This window comes from Mytilus galloprovincialis, chromosome 11 (genome assembly GCF_965363235.1).
Source record: "Mytilus galloprovincialis chromosome 11, xbMytGall1.hap1.1, whole genome shotgun sequence".
NCBI classification, from domain to species: Eukaryota; Metazoa; Mollusca; class Bivalvia; order Mytilida; family Mytilidae; genus Mytilus; species Mytilus galloprovincialis.
The window spans coordinates 34,317,846-34,337,981 of record NC_134848.1 but is presented as its reverse complement, the minus strand read 5'-3'; the positions used below and the strand labels follow the sequence as shown (position 1 = coordinate 34,337,981).

At 32.1% G+C, this 20,136-nt stretch overlaps 1 pseudogene; it reads left to right on the top strand.

The window, feature by feature from the left end:
* Positions 1 to 11,861: 11,861 nt before the first annotated feature.
* The window catches only part of LOC143050735 (uncharacterized), a 272,373-nt pseudogene continuing 264,098 nt past the window's right edge, over positions 11,862 to 20,136 (top strand).

Here is a 20,136-nt window from a genome sequence, read left to right as displayed (position 1 = left end):
TGGTATACCTTGCATTCGCATACACAAACACGATTAATGAGAAATGCTGCCAAATGTATCTCACCTTTACTATACTGTACACGAACCTTGATTATAAGGAGTGTTTCACTTTAACTCTACCTTAGTATACATTTCAGGTTGAGTTCCGAAATGAGTGTGGTGAAGATGAGGGCGGACTAAGAAGGGAATACTTGGAAATTCTTCTACGTCAAATGATAAAGTCCTCTTATTTTGAAGGTTGTATAGTTTACCCTTTCAAAACGAACACTTTCTTTTAATTATATTTCATTTACTTAGAAATTGATGAATGTCTCAATTTTTTTAAGCACGTACATTATTTAGACAGTCACACACACAATGCTATCACAAGGTTTTCTGGGAACATTTTTTTTAACTTGCAGGCTACATGGGACGTCAAAGCATAAATCATATAATGTTGGTGCTGCTTTATAAACTTTATATTGTGAAATTACCAAGTTAAAAAAAAAATAATTCCTTCATGTCATACCAATTGCTCTTTGTAACATGGGTAGGCATTATTTTTGTTGAAATTTTATGTTGTATTTTCTGGTCTGCAAACAAGGCAGTCTGTTCGTTCGTTCATCCTATTAGAAGCATCAACAAGTTGAAACTTGGTACACATATTCATTAGGGACATGCTCTTTCTAAATCATTATGTAGTTACTAATACTATAATGTTTACAATACATGGTTCCTATTGAAATTTTTGGATAAATTATTGTTTGTTACATTGTATTAAAAAATGAAAGTGTGAATGGGGCATTAGTGTGCTTTCAGAGCACAATTTCTTATATATTCTTTTATATGCATTTAAATAATGAAATACAAAATAATTACTTGTTTGTTATAGTCTTGTGAATGCATGTAAATAATTTAAATCAACGAATTCTTTGTTAATTTTCAGAAATTGGCAGAAATGGCCAGGAGCTGACCTTCAATATGATGGCCTTCATAGAAGGAACATATAAAATTATAGGGAAAATGCTGGCAACAATAATAATACAAGGTGGAGCATTTTCTCATATTCTTACACATTTTATGGTTACCTATGGCTACATGGGTACAAGTGCAGCAACCATTGACACGCTTGAAGACGAAAAAAAAATCATTCAGAAGGTGATTGAAGTTGTATGTACCATTGTGTTGATTCAATACTAAACATATGGAAATTTTACAGAAAATCCACTGCCTTTTTCCTTGTACTCTAATATTTGGCAATCTGGTGACTGATAGATATAGGATTATGGCATGCAGTGCTAGCATTGGTCGATTCCCTTAAACAAGTTTATAAATTTAGTTATTTGTTAAAACAAATATAAATATGGACTAAATTAGGTACCGCTTTTAGGGTGTGCTCGACTTTAGTGACTCAGCATGAGGTGTTTTGGAATTTACAGGTTGCTTAGAACATTTTGTAAAAAATAAAAGATAGCACATCATAGAAAAGCAAGTCATTTTGCAAGTGAGCATTCTATGTTTCAAATTTTATATAAAAAATATCTGTATTAAACTAAAGGCTGTGAATATTTTATAAAAATCTTGGTTTATTTGCCACAAATTCCTCTTTTTCTATTAAATGCAATGAAACAGTAAATAGTAATGCTTTGCATTAAGTTTCCCGGGGCCCCCTTTACCCTTTTGACATTTTGCATTTAATTATTGTGATTATGACGATAACTGTTTTTCTCCTTTTTTTTAGACGAAGTAAGGATGAGCTCCAGTGAGTCCGATATCATTCCGTACAACAATTTGAATAAATTAAATTTGGCACCAAAACTAAAAGCCGGTAAAAAATCACAAAACAAAGAACTTTTAATTTGATAAGAAATGCAAAACGACAGGCAAGAAAAGAAAACACAAAAATTCAAGTATATGGGAAATGGCAGTATGTTAAATAAATTTGTAAGAGGATCAGCACTGACGGATGGCCGTCCTCAGGTTTTCCAGAGGTACAAAACATTTATGCCGGAAAATAGAATTTCACCCCTGTAAATGACACCGAACAAGTATACATATCCCTTCCTCCAAGGAAAGACGAAGGAGCACCTGTCGAGACTACTGGAAATTTCAGTTGAGAAGGGAAACTCAATTGAAATCACGCAGAGGTAATTATATCAGAATTAATAATGATATGTTTAATCCAACAGATCTGATCAACATGTTACTTTCAATAAAATTGAGAATGTCAAAGAGACAACAACCCGACCATATAACAGAGAACAGCAGAAGGTCACCAATAATACAAGACTAACGAAGGCCAGAGGCCCCCGACTTGGGACAGTTGCAAACATGCGGCAGGGTTAAACATGTGTATGAGATCTCAAATGGATCTCAACGGTCTCCCTATACATTTAGCCAATGTAGAAAAGTAAACGCATAACAATACGCACAGTAAAATTCAAACATTCCAGATGAAGACTACGAAGATTTGGAACAGTTTTTCACCCCACTGGACGATTCAGTTGATTTGACACCAATCCAAGAAAACCCAGACTTAGACTTGCATATGCAAGAACAACACATTACAGAACTCACAGATGACTAATCATTGAATGAAATTACAGACATTAGCACCAATGTAATGGCAACTGATTTTGATGAACATCAAAATTTAACAAATAACAATTCATCCATTAATAAATCTGATATATCCTATGAAATTGCAGGTAGCTTTGGATTTAAAAAATACAACCCACCTACATTACTTACAAGACATATACCTCCTACCACAGGAAGAGATGATGATATAGTAAAACTTAAGGAAGTATTGGATGACATACTAATTAAAACTGTTAAAGTCGGCACTAATGCAGCCAAGTCGTACAGGATTCGATTTGATGCTGATAATAAAATTGGAGCTAATTTGCTTAAGCTAATGTCTTCCAAATACAAAATTTTTATTCCTGAGTATCCTATTCTACATCTTAAGAAGTCTATAATAAACAATAGTTGTATATTGAATGGACAACAACTGTCATATTCCTGACTTGGTACAGGCATTTGGTGGCAACATGGTGGATTGAACCTGTCTTATAGCGTTAAACGTCTCACTTGTATGACAGTTGTATCATATTCTTATGTTATGCAGTAAATGTAAGACTTACTTTTTCTTAATTTTATTTGTAAAACAGAACTTGTGCCCCGTACATGTTACATCTAGATCTTTGTATATTTTAGGCCAATTTTCCCCGTCAAGTTGTTCCCTTCAGGGTAAGTTTTATTCACATTTTTGTAAAGCATCGCATACTTTTGAATAACTTTTTAATCTCTGACTTCAGAGTCCATAAAGTGAGATAATCAAATTATTCGAATAACATATAATGCTGTGTACAATACTTTGTGCAATTTTGAAATGTGCCACCTATACCGTATGGTATCTAATTGGATACAAACGTTACAAAGGTTTGATATCTACAATTTCTCTGCTGAGTTTTCTAACTTCGAATTTCAGGTTCTGATATCCAATCATCAAGCTCTGGGCTGTTACAGAAAATCAGCAGTATGTTTATCCACATGTCGATACAAAACTCAGATATGGAAATTTACTTAAAATAAAATGTGTCGGGGGTTTATTTGAAGGAATAGGTTTTTAATTTGAATGTAAATCGTGTGCTAATGATAGAAACAAGACTTACTGTAGAATATTTAACTATTGTACGGTTGCTGAATTACTGAAATGTTAATCAAAAGCTTTGTATGTTAAAAACATTTCATTTTGAAAAACATATTAATGTTCATACGTAAAGATAATGTTTAAGTGGTATCTTATTCTTCAACTCCAGAACGGAACAATGAGGTGAACATATCATTTGACTAACATTGTGAAATACAGCATGCAACTTTAATATGAACAACCTATAACATCTGATTTGAATTCATAACCGATTTATATATTTTTAAATTCAATTCCATCTCTGACAAATCATTCCATTTCTTTACATGAAAGTGTCAAATGTCAAATCTACAGAAGGGACTGGAACAATTACTTGGTATATTCATATGTCGTTCTGATAAGTTTTGAAACTGCAAAATGCAGATATTACCTCTCTAGATGTAATATGTGTCAAAGGGTTATGTTAATCCAACTCTTTGTATATTTCAAGCCAAATTTCACCTTCAAGTAGTTCATTGCCGGGTAAGTTGTATTCACATTGTTTTAAAACCTCGTACACTTTTGAGTTGCTTTTTAATCTTTGACTTCAGTCAATAAATTGAGCCAACCAAATTATACGAATAGCATATAATGCTGTCTACACTTTTTTTTGATATTTTGGAATAAGCCACATATAACTTATGGTATCTAATTGGATACAAACGTTACAAAGGTTTGATAGCTACAATTTCTCCGCTTAGTTTTCTAACTTTCAAATTCCAGGTTCTGATATCCAATCATCAAGCTCAGGGTTGTCACAAAAAAAGAAAAGTAAGTTTATCCACATGTTGATACAAATAACAGATATGGATATTCACTTTAAATAAAACGTGTCAGGGGTTTGTGTGAAGGAATGGGTTTTTAATTTGAATTGTGAGAAATAGCATGACTGGAGTAAGTTGCACAGACGAAACTGCCAAGTGGAATAGAGGAACTACCAGGAACATTGACCCATAGCCACTTGTCAGTATTCAGCTGAAAAACCATGTGTAGCGGAATTCTTCAAATTCAGTACGAAAGATTTCAGGCGTATGTTCACAACGGAAGAACTAAGGGGATTGATTGATTGATTGATTGTTGGTTGCTTAACGTCCAGTGGCAAATATTTCATGCATATTCAGGACGAGAACAAGTTAGCAATAAATACAATAGGTAGGTTGTTGTAATAGAGGCCATCTTGGATGATGGTCGGGGAAATTTGGACTGCCACTGGGGAACTAAGGGGAAACTCTATCACTGAGCATCATGGTTTCAAAAAGAATACGAACAGTGTCCGACCGCCTCATGAAGACAAGTTCAAATCGAGGGTACTTAATGGTAAGATACATGCATGTATTAAAGGCAGTGATATTGTTTATTTTAATGGTTCTTTAAATATCGCTTAACATTTTGTGTTCAAAATGAATGAAGAGAAAATGGAGTTTAATGGCTAATGAGACAACTATCTGCCAATGACCAGATGACTAACTGTGTGACCTTCAATTATTAGAAAATCCTTACTGTAAAATAAAGTATGCTGTAAAAGACTGAAAACGATCTAATGAAGAACACGTGGATGTTACCTGCTCTACAAATTGACCCTGGAAACAAATACATATATAAAACTGAAATATTTTGAAGCTTAATAAAATTATTATTTCTTTTTCGACATAATTATGGCGAAATATCAAGGAAGGTTGGTGACAGACATCAATTTGGTATTGGCAGATGTGGTACAACCATCTGCACCATGAATGGCTGAATGATTGAATTTAACTTTACAAATCTTGATATGACAGATGCAATAAAGATTGTATGAGACACAATTTGCTATGCCTATAATACTGTCTCGTTTATTTTTCTACAGTATTCACTCATGCACGACCCACGCCCTCTGCAAATGAGACAAGTTCCATATGATGCAAAAAAAGAATTTGTTAATATCAGAATCTGAACAATAGAAGTATAGTCGATGGTTTCGTGTAGCAGCACCGACCGTCAAACAGACTCAACGCTGGGGTTGTGTTTTGATCACCTTAGAAATCTGGTTCAACAAAAAAGTTGACAATTATAGGTTACAGTACGGTCTTCAACAATGACCAAGCCCATACCGCATAGTCATTTATAAAAGGCCCCGAAATGACAATGTAAAACAATTCAAATGAAAAAATACAACTTTATACATAACAAATGAATCTATCTTTGAAAGTTCAAATCAATCATACAGAAGATATATAGTTTATGTTTTTGTATCTTGGATATTAATTATTTTTCCCTTAAATAAATCTGTTGCTTTCTTCAAAGTGTAATTGTGGACATTGTGCAGTTTTGCCGTCAGCAAAAGAGTGTGTCTGTTATTGTGAAGTTTCAAAAATTGTTGACGTGAAAAATGAACACCCTGACACAGCTTGTATAACAGACTTGACATACATGTATTAAAGGTTGTCTTTAGGCAGCAATATTGAGAACATCCTGATCATGGACATGAGTAAGAAATTCAGTCTTGTATTTCAACATCAACATTGAGTCATTTATATTGGTTTATTTTTAAAATCTATTTTATAAAAATGATATGTTTTTTTAAATCATGAGTCAATGCTCTGTGTTGATGGCTGTGCAGCAAATATAATCTATAATTGCTTAAATTTAGTATGGTGACGTCTTAGCTAGTGTGATTTGGATGACAAGCATACTATGTCGTCTAAATGAAAAAGGCAACACCTACTCTTTTTATACATAGTTACTTGCAAAATGTTTTTGTCAAAGTCGAGTCAGAATTGTCAATTTCCAAGATGGGCGTCTTTATTGCGGTCATCATGATTTGTCTCCTAGCGAAGGAATTTATACAAAGGCTCATTTTGATTTAATAAGTTGTTATAAATATTGTTTTTTTGGCAGAATCATAGAACAAAAGGGAAGAAGAATACATTAACTATCATATCAAGTGATGATTTAAATACAATGAGTTATGGTTTAAAATAAGATAAAGCAATGACTCAGAATAAGATATGGTGACTCAAAGTAAGATATAGTTATGACTCAAAATAAGATAAAGCAATGACTCAAAATAAGATATAGTTATGACTCAAATTAAGATATAGCGATGACTCAAAATAAGATATGGTGACGACCTTAAAATATGATATAGTGATGACTTAAATTAATACTTATTAATATGATCATCCTTATTCAGAGATAATAGTTTATTTGAAAAAATAATACAGGAATATTAAAGCACACCGACCACTCCAAACAAACATTAGTAAAATAAATCGTAATGGGAGGTAAACATCGTTAATTTCGTCGATAAGTGTATTACACTTCTTTAATAAATATAAATAAACTTTCTTCCATATTGTATCAAAATGGAAAATATTAAGAAGACATCGAGGGTTGCACCCCTTTTTCCCCTAAGAAATATAATTGTTATTTTGTGAAAATGTATAGTAAATACGGTTGCAAATATTTTCTTTTGTCTTTCAGGAAAAAATTTCTCAGTTGTCAGCAGATGATTTGAGAGATATGGTGTTAAGCATGTTTGACAAGGATTCATCAATAATGTTGAACATTGTAGACAGGAATTCACAAACTGAAATTCAAGGATACCATCCTAGACCCGAGAGTAATGCCCCATCTTGGTGGGTTTGTACCAAGTGCATAGAACTGAGGAGGAGAAGAAATGATGCAGGCAAACACCACAAAATTAAACATCCACATTACCAATTAGTTTTTCTCTCCGTCGCCTTTGTATTTATCAATTAACAGGTCTTCAGAAAATAAACCTATTATATTATTTACCAAACTGTCACTAATAGAATTGAAAGGTGCTAAAAAAACATGAACTTTATGAAGATTAAGAATCAAAGACTGTAAATGTGCTTTGTCATAGCAGTGACAGAAACTCATATATAAGTTCTTTCATAGAATATGGCATAGACTACCTGGACACATGGCATGCCGGGAAAGACGGAGAGAAAGCTTTGCCAAAAGTAGCAAAAGGCACAAAAAAAAAAACATGGAGTAACATGTCATGGATAGTTGGCAGATAAAGTAGCAGGTGTAAAGGCACATACATACTGGTCAATGTAAAATTGTGAAGGATCAACCCAGTGATTCATTGCATCACTTGACAATATTGCAAACATTACAATAACAACCATCAATGGTGCCATCCAATTTCACGTCGTAAACCTGAACCTTATTATACATTATTCTGAACAATGATATGAGATGATATTGCAGTTGGACTTCTTTTTCTTACACTTCATACTTCTGCTATGCGCGAAATAGTTGTACCATTTATTAAGCATATAGGAAAAACACAAAGATTCTTCAGCAGCTAACTTTTTTTTTATTAGTATTGTCCCATATTCCTAGACATCAATATTTACACTTACAGGTATGTAGATTTTCGCAGACATTGATACATTTACGTATGGGAATGAGGCGCAATAATGCCAAGCTGCTAGTGGATAAGGTTAACAAAGAATTGTTAAACGGTCAACATCACCCACATTACAAGAGCATTGAACTTTTTGATACAGTTCAATACAACACGATGTCTTATATGGTGAAAACTATTTGGGAAAACAACATATCTTTTACAGTGAGTTGAGACAACTCAGAAGGACAAGATTAAGATTTTCTGCTGAGAAAAGAAATGTAAAAGCATATATTTGTCCGTCAGGACTTTAACGTCTTTATGTGTTCATTTTAAGCCTTACAAGTATATTGTACTGACCCCCAGGCAAACTCGTTAGTAAATAAATTTTGAATGAACTGGTGAATGATGATGTTTCAGTAAGGGCAATATAAGGAAAAGGATTGATAGAGGAAGCTGAAGTAGAACAAAAACCAGAACAAATAAGAACTGCAAGCTGCATGAAAGATCTGATTCTACAAGACGCAGCAATAAAAATACTTCACTGATGATGCTTGGCTGGCAGCTGAATCAGTTCTTGATTAACTTCCAGGTATGAAGAATGAAAATAATGTTTCATGCAGAAATCTAATTTAAGCGACATCTATCCAATTGGTCAAGTTTCTTTTAATTTTGCGTAATCATCTATATAAACATCCATAACTTTTTTTGTTGTCCTCCCAAACTGGATGGTGGGACCTACTGTTAATTTGAATACTTCAATGTCAGGAGCTTCAGGATGTTAAATTTTGGTGCTTTTGGTGATTTTTTAAATTGGCCTGTTTTAATTTGGAATATGCATTATCTCTGTGATATGACATCGCATATGCCACCTTAGGAACACTTTATGGATGCAACTCCCCTAAAAAAAACCACCTGAATTATGCAGCAATCCCATTCGCACATGCACAGTGTGATTTTTGTGCTTTTCAAAAGTTAATAGTGTGCATGCAACCTGTCAACAATTTCCAGGTATTGTGTAATGTGCAGCACATTATATCTTATTTCTTAAAAAATCCATTATATGTCATTATATTTTTATATATTTTGCTTAAAATTAATTAAAAAAAAACCATTAAGATTGAATGATTTTTTATCAAAAATGTTAGGGTGAGCACCATCAAACACGCTCTAGACCTGGAAATAATATCAACTAAAACGACGGGGTCATTCGAAAAAGCACTTTTTAAATGCAGTCAGGAACACATATATTGATGGTTAAACAGTTCCACGATCCATAGTGTATTTGTTCTGCTGCTTTAAACAAGAAATTTAGATCGTCAATATCTTTCACGGTTTCATTAGAGTAACAAGTCCATCAGTTTCCAATTTTTATGTCAGGTATATCACATACATTCCTCCACGGGATATACCATTTCCCCAAAACAAAAAATACCAGAACACTACGAAATGTTATTACAATGTTTTTTTAAAGTATAGTTAATTTAAAATGTTAACGTAATCCTACATTGAGATAGTCAAGGGAAGCTCAACTTGATACACAATTATCAATGTCCATACAAGGCGATTCGTTGACAAAGATAACGATTAAAAATTCCTTTCATATTAACGTCGCTTCCGAGTTATTGTTCTGTAGAAATATAACAACTGATTATTGCATGCAGGTTATATGTTACTTGTAATGAAGATCACATATATAGATTGATCCACTGTTCCAAGATCCATTCATCCTGCTGCTTTTAACAAAGAACTTATGATTGTAAAAGGTTTTTGCCGTGATCAGTTCAATAACAATGTATTCTCCTGCTTCCAACAAAGAACTTATGATTGTAAAATATTAGTGCCGTGATCAGGACAGTAACAATTTATTCAGATTTAATATTTATATCTTTCAATGTATTTTACATACTTTCCTCTACGACCGTTTTCAATAAAACAATATTACCAGAACACTACGAAAGATTAATTATATGTTAATTGAAGTAAATTTGATTTAAAAGGCTAAGTTGACCCTACGTTAAGAAATTCAAGGAAGGCTCAAATTGATAACTTCGTCACTGGTTCATTTCATACTAACGTCGTTTCCAACTTATTCTTCACTAAATATATAACAATTGACCATGGCAAGCCATTTAAATTGTTCCGGTTTTATTTAAATGCAATTAGGAACCCACACATACATCGAAAGATACACTGTATTGATTTATTTATTCTGCTGCTTCAAACAAAGAAGTTATGATTGAAAATTTATTTGCCGTAATCGGTACAGTAACAATGTCTATCAGTATTAATATTTTTGTCATTAATATATATTACATACATTCCTCTACGGGTACGGCATTTAAAAACAACCACTGAAATTACCAGAACACTACGAATTGTTAATTCATTTAAAATGTCAACTGAACCATACATTAAGAGAGTCAAGTGGAGTTAAAATAGATACAAAAACAAACAAGTATTTTATTTGCCAATCACGGCGCCCAAAATGAGCAGAATAATTCTTTTGTTATGTACAGGATACTATCAACGTACTGATGTTAAAAAGGCCAAATAAAGTACGAAGTTAAAGAGCATTGAGGACCAAAATTCCTCAAAGTTTTGCCAAATACAGCTGAGGTAATCTATGCCTGAGGTAGAAAAGCCTTGGTTATTTTTTTAAAAAATCCAAAATTTGTAAACATTAAATTTATAAATATAACCATATCAATGACAATGAGAAACCAAAGTCAGTTATTACCCCTGATAAGAATTCCAGGTGGCAGCACACTATAATATGGTCCTAGAGATTCTCTACTGATAAACAAATTATAAGAAAATTAAATATAGATATAAACAATGCCATCAACTTGCTGTTGTGTTCCAAATTGTTCCAATAGAGGAGGTCATGTTTTTCCAAACAATGAAAGAATAAAGAAGAAATGGATCAAAGCAATCAAAAGAAACATGGATGGAAATAGATATAGACTTTGGAAACCACCAAAAACAAGTGTTGTGTGTAAACTTCATTTTCTTCCATCTGATTACAAGTCAGAGACCACATGTGGTAAGTAATATTAATCTATCTAGATTATCTTGTAACTGTTTATAACATGCTGATAATATATTGATTAATTAGATTTTTAACATGCATGAGTTCTTTGTACATTTATATTATTATATTGCAGGATAAAATTTCTTACCAAAAATATGTAAACAAATCATAAATTTTAAAGAAATTTTGTTAAAACATGTAAAAAGATATATTTATACAAAAAGTCATGCATATTTAGTAATCTTAAAATATTTAATTTGATTCTCCTTGAGATAGATATAAAAATGATATATGTAAATAATACGCTTTTTTTTCTTTTCTAAATTACAAGACCCCTCCCCCTTTTTTTGATAAAATTTAACAGAAAATCAAAAATATCCATTCATGTCTAACTGAAATTTTAATATTATAAAAAAAATTGAATTTTTTATTTGTTTAATATGAAACTTTTGTTTTCAGGTACTGTTTCACTTGTAAAAAGATTGAAAAGTGATGCTTTTCCAAGTGTCTTCCCATGGATCAGTACTTCTACTTCTAATGACAGATCAGTACGACAGGCCAAACGAAGTGAGGCAAAAGTTAATGTTGACTCTGATAGTTCTGAAAGCAGTGAGGACAGACAGGCATATTTATCATGTGATGATTCTAATGTTGGAAATGAAATTTATTACACAGCCGAACCATGTGTAGATGCAGAAATGACTGTACCAAATAAAAGTATGAATGTTCCATCTACTGACTCTTCACTTACACACAAACTTTGACATGACCATCACTTTGTGTGGAAAAGTTTGTTTGACTCGCCTGGGATTATGTTTTATACAGGACTGCAGACATATGAAGATTTTACATTATTTGTCCTTGCAACTTTAGGAAATGCTGCTTATAAACTCAATTATTTGTACTATAGAAGTGATCAGCTTTCAGTTGAAAACCATTTTTTTAACACTGATTAAAAGTCGGCAGCACTAAACTAATTTTGAACTCAGTCGTCTTTTTAATATTTCTGAAACAGCAGTTGTCAACATTTGGGTAACCTGTGTTAATTTCATGTCAAGACAGTGGCGATAAGTAAAAACATTCCCTGAACGAGACTTTGTTCGATTTTTCAGTCAAACAAAATTTTCATCCACTAGAATTATAATTGGTGGGACTGAATGCCCAGTGATGAAGCCAAAACCACCAATAGCTCATAACGATCAACCAACTCATGATATCGTTCGTAAAATTTACGATGGGATGATTTCAACTTCACCATTTGGAACTCTTGGTTTAATAGCTTCCTTGTGAGCAGCAACTCTCTATCAAGAAAATCATGATAGGAAATGCAAGCACGGGAATATCGTATCAATTAGGAGATATATGCAGGTGCTGCTTGAATGTTGCTACTTGGAATTGGAAAGCTGAAATCATCTCTTTTGTCGTAAAGTTTTGTTTTCAACCGACCCTCATTGTCAATTTCTAGATGTAAGTCAAGATATGAGGCCGACTTAACTGTATCTGTAGTATCCTTTATCTCTAGCTCGATTGGATAGATGCGTTCCACATAGTCACCAAATTTTGAATTGTTTAGTGTCACCAAATTTTGAATTGTTTAGTGAAAGAACATCATCTATATAGCGGAAAGTAGAGTTAAAGGATATTGTTAACTTCTTATCTATCTTCCTAAGAAGTTCCTGCATGAAGTCAGCTTCATTGCGTGCTCCAAAACATCTGCACTATGGAGAGAATGAAAGCTTGGATTTTTGAGTCAAAGGCTCTGCTGCCTGTAATAATGAAAACGTCTTATTTTATAATATTAATATGTTCTTATTCATTTGTATCCTTACCATCATGACAATGATTATACTTTCTTTAAGAAATATCAGTATAATTTGCAAAAAAATATTGAAATGTTATTGAGTTTATGTTTGACTATGAAGGAGTATAAACCTAATTGACAAAGGTTATGAAAATTATGGGCCCAAAAGGTAGATACACTTTTCAAGCAAAAAAGGAGATTATTGTCTTTTTTCAGCTCAAAAAAATACTTGGACCTTTTGAACTTTACATGTCATACATATCAGAGTTTATTCTTATTATAAGTTTATATAAAGTATAGTGAATTTCATTTTTAAGAATGCATGTTAATAAGGTTTCCACTTTTTATAATTGGAGCTGAAAAATATTTTCCGAGCACATTTTTTTTCATTTTAATATAAATGTATTTTAAAATTATATATTATAAAATCAGTCTCATATTGTATTTTTTAATTCTATGTCATAGCTGGCTTCTGTGCACTTTGAAAATAACTCGGTTACCCATACTGTTTATTTGTGATAAAAGCATGTGAATGTGCAATTGCATAAAATTACAAATGATAGAAGCTGTGGCTACTTTGTCACCGTATGTCTTTTCTAGATGACAATACAAAAAAAAAAAAAGGCAAAATTTCATTAGATTCCTTCAGAAAAATCTCATTTTCTAAGTTATCTCCCCTCAAAATGCCCAATTAAACTACGCCTGTTAAAATATCACTACTTCTAAGTTTAAAACTTATAGATTCATACTTTGAAATGAAAATACAAATTATTTATATGCATTCCTCATAAATATTTTGCTTATTTTATTGACAATCTGTTCCATAGGTGCTCTTCCTTTTTCGGTCCAGTGTCTACAATGTAATAATTCTTCTTTTTATTATGTCATGTGTCGACATTTGTACAAATACAAATGGACAATTAGTGTAACAAAATAGAAGATAAACACAATTTTGTTATGTATTACCTATTGTTGCATATGTATCTAGTATTTAATTGCCCTTAGAATATGTCAATACAAAATCATCGATGTCTTCTTGTTCCTCGCATACTGCATTTTAGAATGTTGCTATAAAATCTGGAACATTGGCCTCATGTTTGTTAAATTTAACTAAAACTGTCCTGTCTAAAAGGAAATTGGAACCTTGAACTTAGTCTATGTAAATTTGATTACAAAAGAAATAAAAGAATAATATAGAAATCTAGCGCTACAAATTATCCCTGCTAAATACTTGTCCAAAAGTTAGTTACAAACGTCATTCAAGAGAAATAACTTGTATGGAAATAGTCGTGCACTTCATAATTCGGCCATTTGCAAGAATAAAAGATTTTAATATACAATACAGTTCCCGTCAGGCATCAATGTAGCCTTTATCAAAATATGGCTATTGTTATATTATGGTTCGTTTCTGTGTGTATTACATAAGAACATTGTGTCGTTTGTTTTCTTTTACTTTTGAGTGTAAATTTACATTGCGATAAGACGTGTGACGGTACTTGTCTATCCCAAATTCATGTATTTGGTTTTAATGTTATATTTGTTATTCTCGTGAGATTTTGTCTATGTGTTTTACATTTTAGCTTTATGTCGTCGTTGATTTGGTGTAACATTCTATATAAATATCTCTAAAATATGGTCGATTTAAAGTTTCACTCAAGACAATTATCAAATTTGTGGTCAAATTGACCGTGAAATGAAGAAAAATATACATAAACCGAGGGGAGATTAGGTGTTACATTCTATACAAATAACTATAAAATATGGGCGATATAAGGTTTCATGTAGTACAATTATGAAAAATGTGGTCAATTTTACACTGAAATAACGAAAAAATATAAATAAACCGATGGGAGATTTGGTGTATCATTCTAGGCAATTAATTGTCTTCAAATATTGTCGATTTAAGGTATATTTATCCAAAAAGGGTTAACATTTACTGAAAAATGTTGCTAATTTATAATAAATGTGTGGTTGGTTCTAATTTACTTATGCGATTGTAAATACATTTAACAAAATTATCTTGTTTAAATGACCGATTTCAGGTAATATTAAATAAATTATCGAACTAGTTGTCAAATGTCAACATTCTATCCAATTATCTTTAAAATATGGTCAAGTTAAGATAAAATCTTTATGAATTTTTCAAAAATAATATAAATATTTCGATATGAGCGTCACTGATGAGACTTATATAGTCGAAACGCGCGTCTGGCGTACTAGATTATAATCCTGGTACCTTGGATAACTATTCAATTTGTCAGCCGTCATGGGATAAATACGACAAATCAAAGAAATCAACTTTTTGTTTATGTGTTCCATATTTGTTTTTCGTTCATTTTTTTTTGGCATAAATAAAACCGTGAATTTTCTCATTTGAATTGTTTTACATTGTCTTATCGGGGCCTTTTATAGCTGACTATGCGGTATGGGCTTGCTCATTGTTGAAGGCCGTACGGTGACCTATAGTTGTTAATGTTTGTGTCATTTTGGTCTTTTGTGGGTAGTTGTCTCATTGGCAATCATACCACATTTTCTTTTTTATATTTATTTATAGGACAATGATGTTGATTAAGAATTACACAAATCTATGCCCTTTTGTTTACCACAAAATTAATATTGCCAATAATTAACAAGTCTCGGGTCGAATCTGATATAAATAGTATATATTCACCTGTTACCTTTTATCTTATCTTTATGTTCAACATCTGTAGTTGCACCACCAAACGGTGTATTTAGGATTTTGCTATATACACAGGTCATAATCACAGGTTTGACACTGCTAAATTCAATCATTGTCACATTGTTCCCTATTGTATTATATTAATCAGTATGACTTTCTAAGATGACAATACGAATACTAAAAATCTGGATGTTAACCAACCTATAATCAATCAATTGTCCGTTGCTATATGTCCTATGTGCTGATATTCAATATTATATGGAAAGGGAACAATTCAATAAAAATATTTATGGACAATTTGCTGATTAAAAGAAACATGTGTACATACAAATACAAAGTTCATTAACTCATCTTAAAAATTACCTTTCTTCTCAACTGATTTCTGTAATCAGTGTACCTCCCTGATGACCATGTTATTACACTCTTGAATGCCATGGCATCATTGGTGTAACCATCATTCCTTAAGTTTCTATTTACCTCATTCTAAACACAGATAATAAAGAAAGTGCAAATTTTTTTTTATTATTATTATTGAATATAAATGTTAAACAAATTAAAATCAAACACATTGTTCTTTCAAAGAATTCAGTTCTTCAAAAAAACTCTTGTCACAAAATTAACATGTGTATTATACGGTAAACCATCAACATTGTAATAAAACGTCATAAAACATAATTTATAAATGATCATAATAAAATACACAACTAGTCTGCACATGTCGTTGGTTTGGACTGATTAATATTCCGTGTTTTGCGCATTTAATTGTTCGAATGCTATCAATGGTGTAATGATTATTATCTACTATAGATTCAATCTCGAGGGACATGCGTAACAACACACCTTGCTTCTCATTCTCAACAATAGAATGTCCATTTTACATCTCTTTTTAAAAGTGAAATTCTTCCTGGTATTTTGAGTTTTTCTGGTGTTATACTAAGAAATTTCAATATTGGACCTTTTTCTCCACATTATAATACTTTGGTAGACTCATGTGTCCTGAAAATAACCAAAACCTCGTCTATCAAAAAATGTACTTGCCACTTTAGTTTACTATGCTTATAGATGTCTAATACTTTTAGCAACAGTGACTTTGAAACACTGATCCTCTTTCCCATGGCGGCATATATTACCTAGTAAGCCGTATTTGGCACATTTTTTTGGAATTTTGGATTCTCAATCCTCTTCAACTTCATACTTTTTTTATTTTTACGCGTCTGGCATACTTAGATATAATCCTAGTACCTTTGATAACTATGTAGATTCTATGATGATTTTATTCGTATCACAATGCAATGTGAACATGTTAATTGAGGTTCACATACTGAAATGAACATCAGTGCATTATCATATTAGAAGATAAATATCCTCAACTTGTATGTAAGGTATGTGCTTCAAGACATTGTTATGTTGCCTCTGTTTCTGATATTCTCGCTCTTTTAGATGAAACAGCATTGTCATGAGTATCTTCATAAGTGTGCTATAGATTTTTTTATAGAAATTTGTTGTAATACCATCTTTACCTGGGCTTTTATTGGGTTTTAAATTATTTACTGCTAGTGTTAATTCATCTATTTTTGGCTAGTAATTTTGAGAAATCAAAGATATATAGGATTTCTTTGGTCTATGGAAAAAGTAATGAGGTATTTACCTTTGTTTTTGGTTTAATTACAATTCCATGAATATTTCTTTCCGCCATGTATATCTTATACACCCTGTCGGGCTATAAGTCAAACTCCTGGTAAGATGATATTTGCATTATATTACTGTCCACCACAATCAGGGCCATAACTGTATATAATGTAAAGTTTCTTTGTTTTAGTAAACTTTTAAGCTCCCGCTCTTCTTTCTGTTGTCGTTGATTACCTCGAAACCGGTATTTTTGGCAAATTGTAGTTGATGTTAATGTGAACAATGTTTAAGGCCCCTCAATCCTCTTTCAATATTTATGTGTTTAACATGGTAGCTATGTTGCAGTGTAGAAATCTATATTACTATTTCAAAATGCTTAATAATCAACTTTTAAAAGTCCAATGTTTAATTTGTGTGTTCTGGTTATATTTCATTTGTGCTAAAAAATATTAACTTTTATGTCATTTAACAAGCAAGTTGATTATTCATTTTTAAGTATTTTCCCAGGATAATTGTTCATATTCAAAAACAGATAAGTAATACGGGGTCCATCTCTTCACAAGCATTTTAATACCGTTTATTAATTTTATTGAAGACTAATGAGATAATGTCACTCTATAACATATCCTTAAACTCGCATTTAAAATGATGGTTATACACTATGTGTTACTGACATGTTTAGCTGAACCTTTGTCTCACAAGGGAGGCACGTGTGTTTATACCATCACGGAAAACATTGAAAACCTCCGATTGGTCATGGTCATTCTCGTAATTGTCATCTTCCAGTAGTTCATCCAGCTGTGGAATAGACTTGTATATGCAAATGTTGTGAAGTATGAAGCATGGTACAACAATGTTGGTACACTTTGTTGGGGTTAAATGTAGGCATCCTGTGGTTTTGTGTAAGCACCTGGAATAATGAATTAAATCATTTACTTTAAAATTGTAAAGCATATTTTGTGAAGAAAATATGATGGTCACTTTCAATTTACATGTATAACAGGTTAGTTAGTCACAACAGTTTTGGTTTTACCCACATTTTCTGTTTGTGTTATAAAACTTACATTCTTTTATGCAACACAACTCTTTACATCTGATGTTTTGCCTAATATATCGCAAATTTGTATGTCATTTTAACTCCTTTGAAGTCATTCTGTATAATACATGTTTTTATAATTGATTAATGTACTTGACAATCAAAATAAAAGAACTGTATTAATGCAATATTTGTGACAAAACATTGGTAAACAACACCGTAGGGAAAACAAACGTTTGTACAAGAGTTGTCATCTAAAGGAATGGACACCACTTGAACCAGTGTCAAAGAGTTTTGCTGCTGGCAATAAAGGTGAGGCACAAATTCAACGTTCCCAGTTTCCTATTAGACCTCCTCATGCAAAAACAGTGCATAGATCACAGGGTGATACTTTGAGTAAGGTAGTTGTTGACTTAACCTCCAAAAGACGTGTTGATTACATACATTATGTTGCTGTTAGTAGAGTTCAGACTCTAGATGGATTGTTTATCAGAAATTTACAACAAGACAAAATAGGTGTTGATAAAAATGTAAAAACAGAGATGGAAAGATTACGGGCCACTACCATTGAAAGAAGACTTAGGAATATTTATGACCTAGAAAATTCATTACTGAAAATTTGTTTTTTGAATGCCTCTTCTTTACATAGACATTTAGAGGATGTTCGCTTAGATAGAAACATTACAAATGCTGATATAGCTTGTTTTTGTGAAACCAGATTTCATAACCGTGATAGTGTGGATGCAACACAAATTGATGCATTTCACCAATATAGACAATATTCTAAACCATCTGGACACAAGAGACCTCCATATGGTTTGGCTATTTATTCAAAGGAGCCTTTTTGTCCAAGTTTTCCGATTAATGAATCTTCCATTGGCATTGAACTATCTGTTTTTCGAACAAATCATAACTCAGACTTCACCATAGTTACTGTTTATAAGCCACCACACAAACCAATAAGTGAACTTTGTGAAAGACTTTTACATGTCCATGAGACATATGTATGTAACAATGATGCCATCATTCTAGGAGATTTAAATGTCAATTGGAAGGAGGATTCCTCAAACAAGCAAAAACTGTTAACATTGATGCAACAATTGAAATATAAGCAACTTATAACCCAGCCAACAAATGACTATGGATCAACAATTGATTTGATTTTTACTAATATTGACTGTGTTGATAATGGAACTAATGAAGTCTTCTTCTCTGATCATAAATTAACCTGGCTATCTTTTTTATCAGCATAAAATGGTTTGTGATTCTGTAATATTTAGAATAACTTAGTCTATTTAATCTCATCTATAACTTTTATATAATGTATATGCCTAAATAAATATAAATGGTACTTGGTACAATGTACTCAGAAAGTGTGTTGTGTACAAGATAGAATGTATGGATGAAAAATTAAGACAACAAACTTAGTTAAATTTGAGGTAGCCTTAATAGTGCCAATTTTTTTTGTGCATTTTTATTTATTATTTGGGGGGGGGGGGGGTATTTGACAGGGCTCACACTATTTCTAGTTGATCATATAAATTCATTTAAAGCATAAAAGACAAGTTAAAAGAGCAACGGGCGTATCATGCGCTAAAGCACAGCCCTTTATTCATCATTATTGAAGTTGATGTTTTTACCTCAGTTAAAATAAATTCAAATATACATGATATTTGCAGTTCGGAGATTTGTGAATATTCTTAGAATAGGAGCTTGAAAAAGGATTTCAGTTAAAAAATGTATTTCATGGATGTAAAAAAATATAATTTGTTGTCTCTTTCATGATTTTTTTTTTAAATCTGCAATATGGCAGATGCACATGAGTCCAACCAGTGCACCGGATTTTATCATGCATGCCGCATGACCATAATAAGAAAAAAAAACCGAAATGTAATGCTTGCAGAGGTTTTTTTCTCTGTTCCC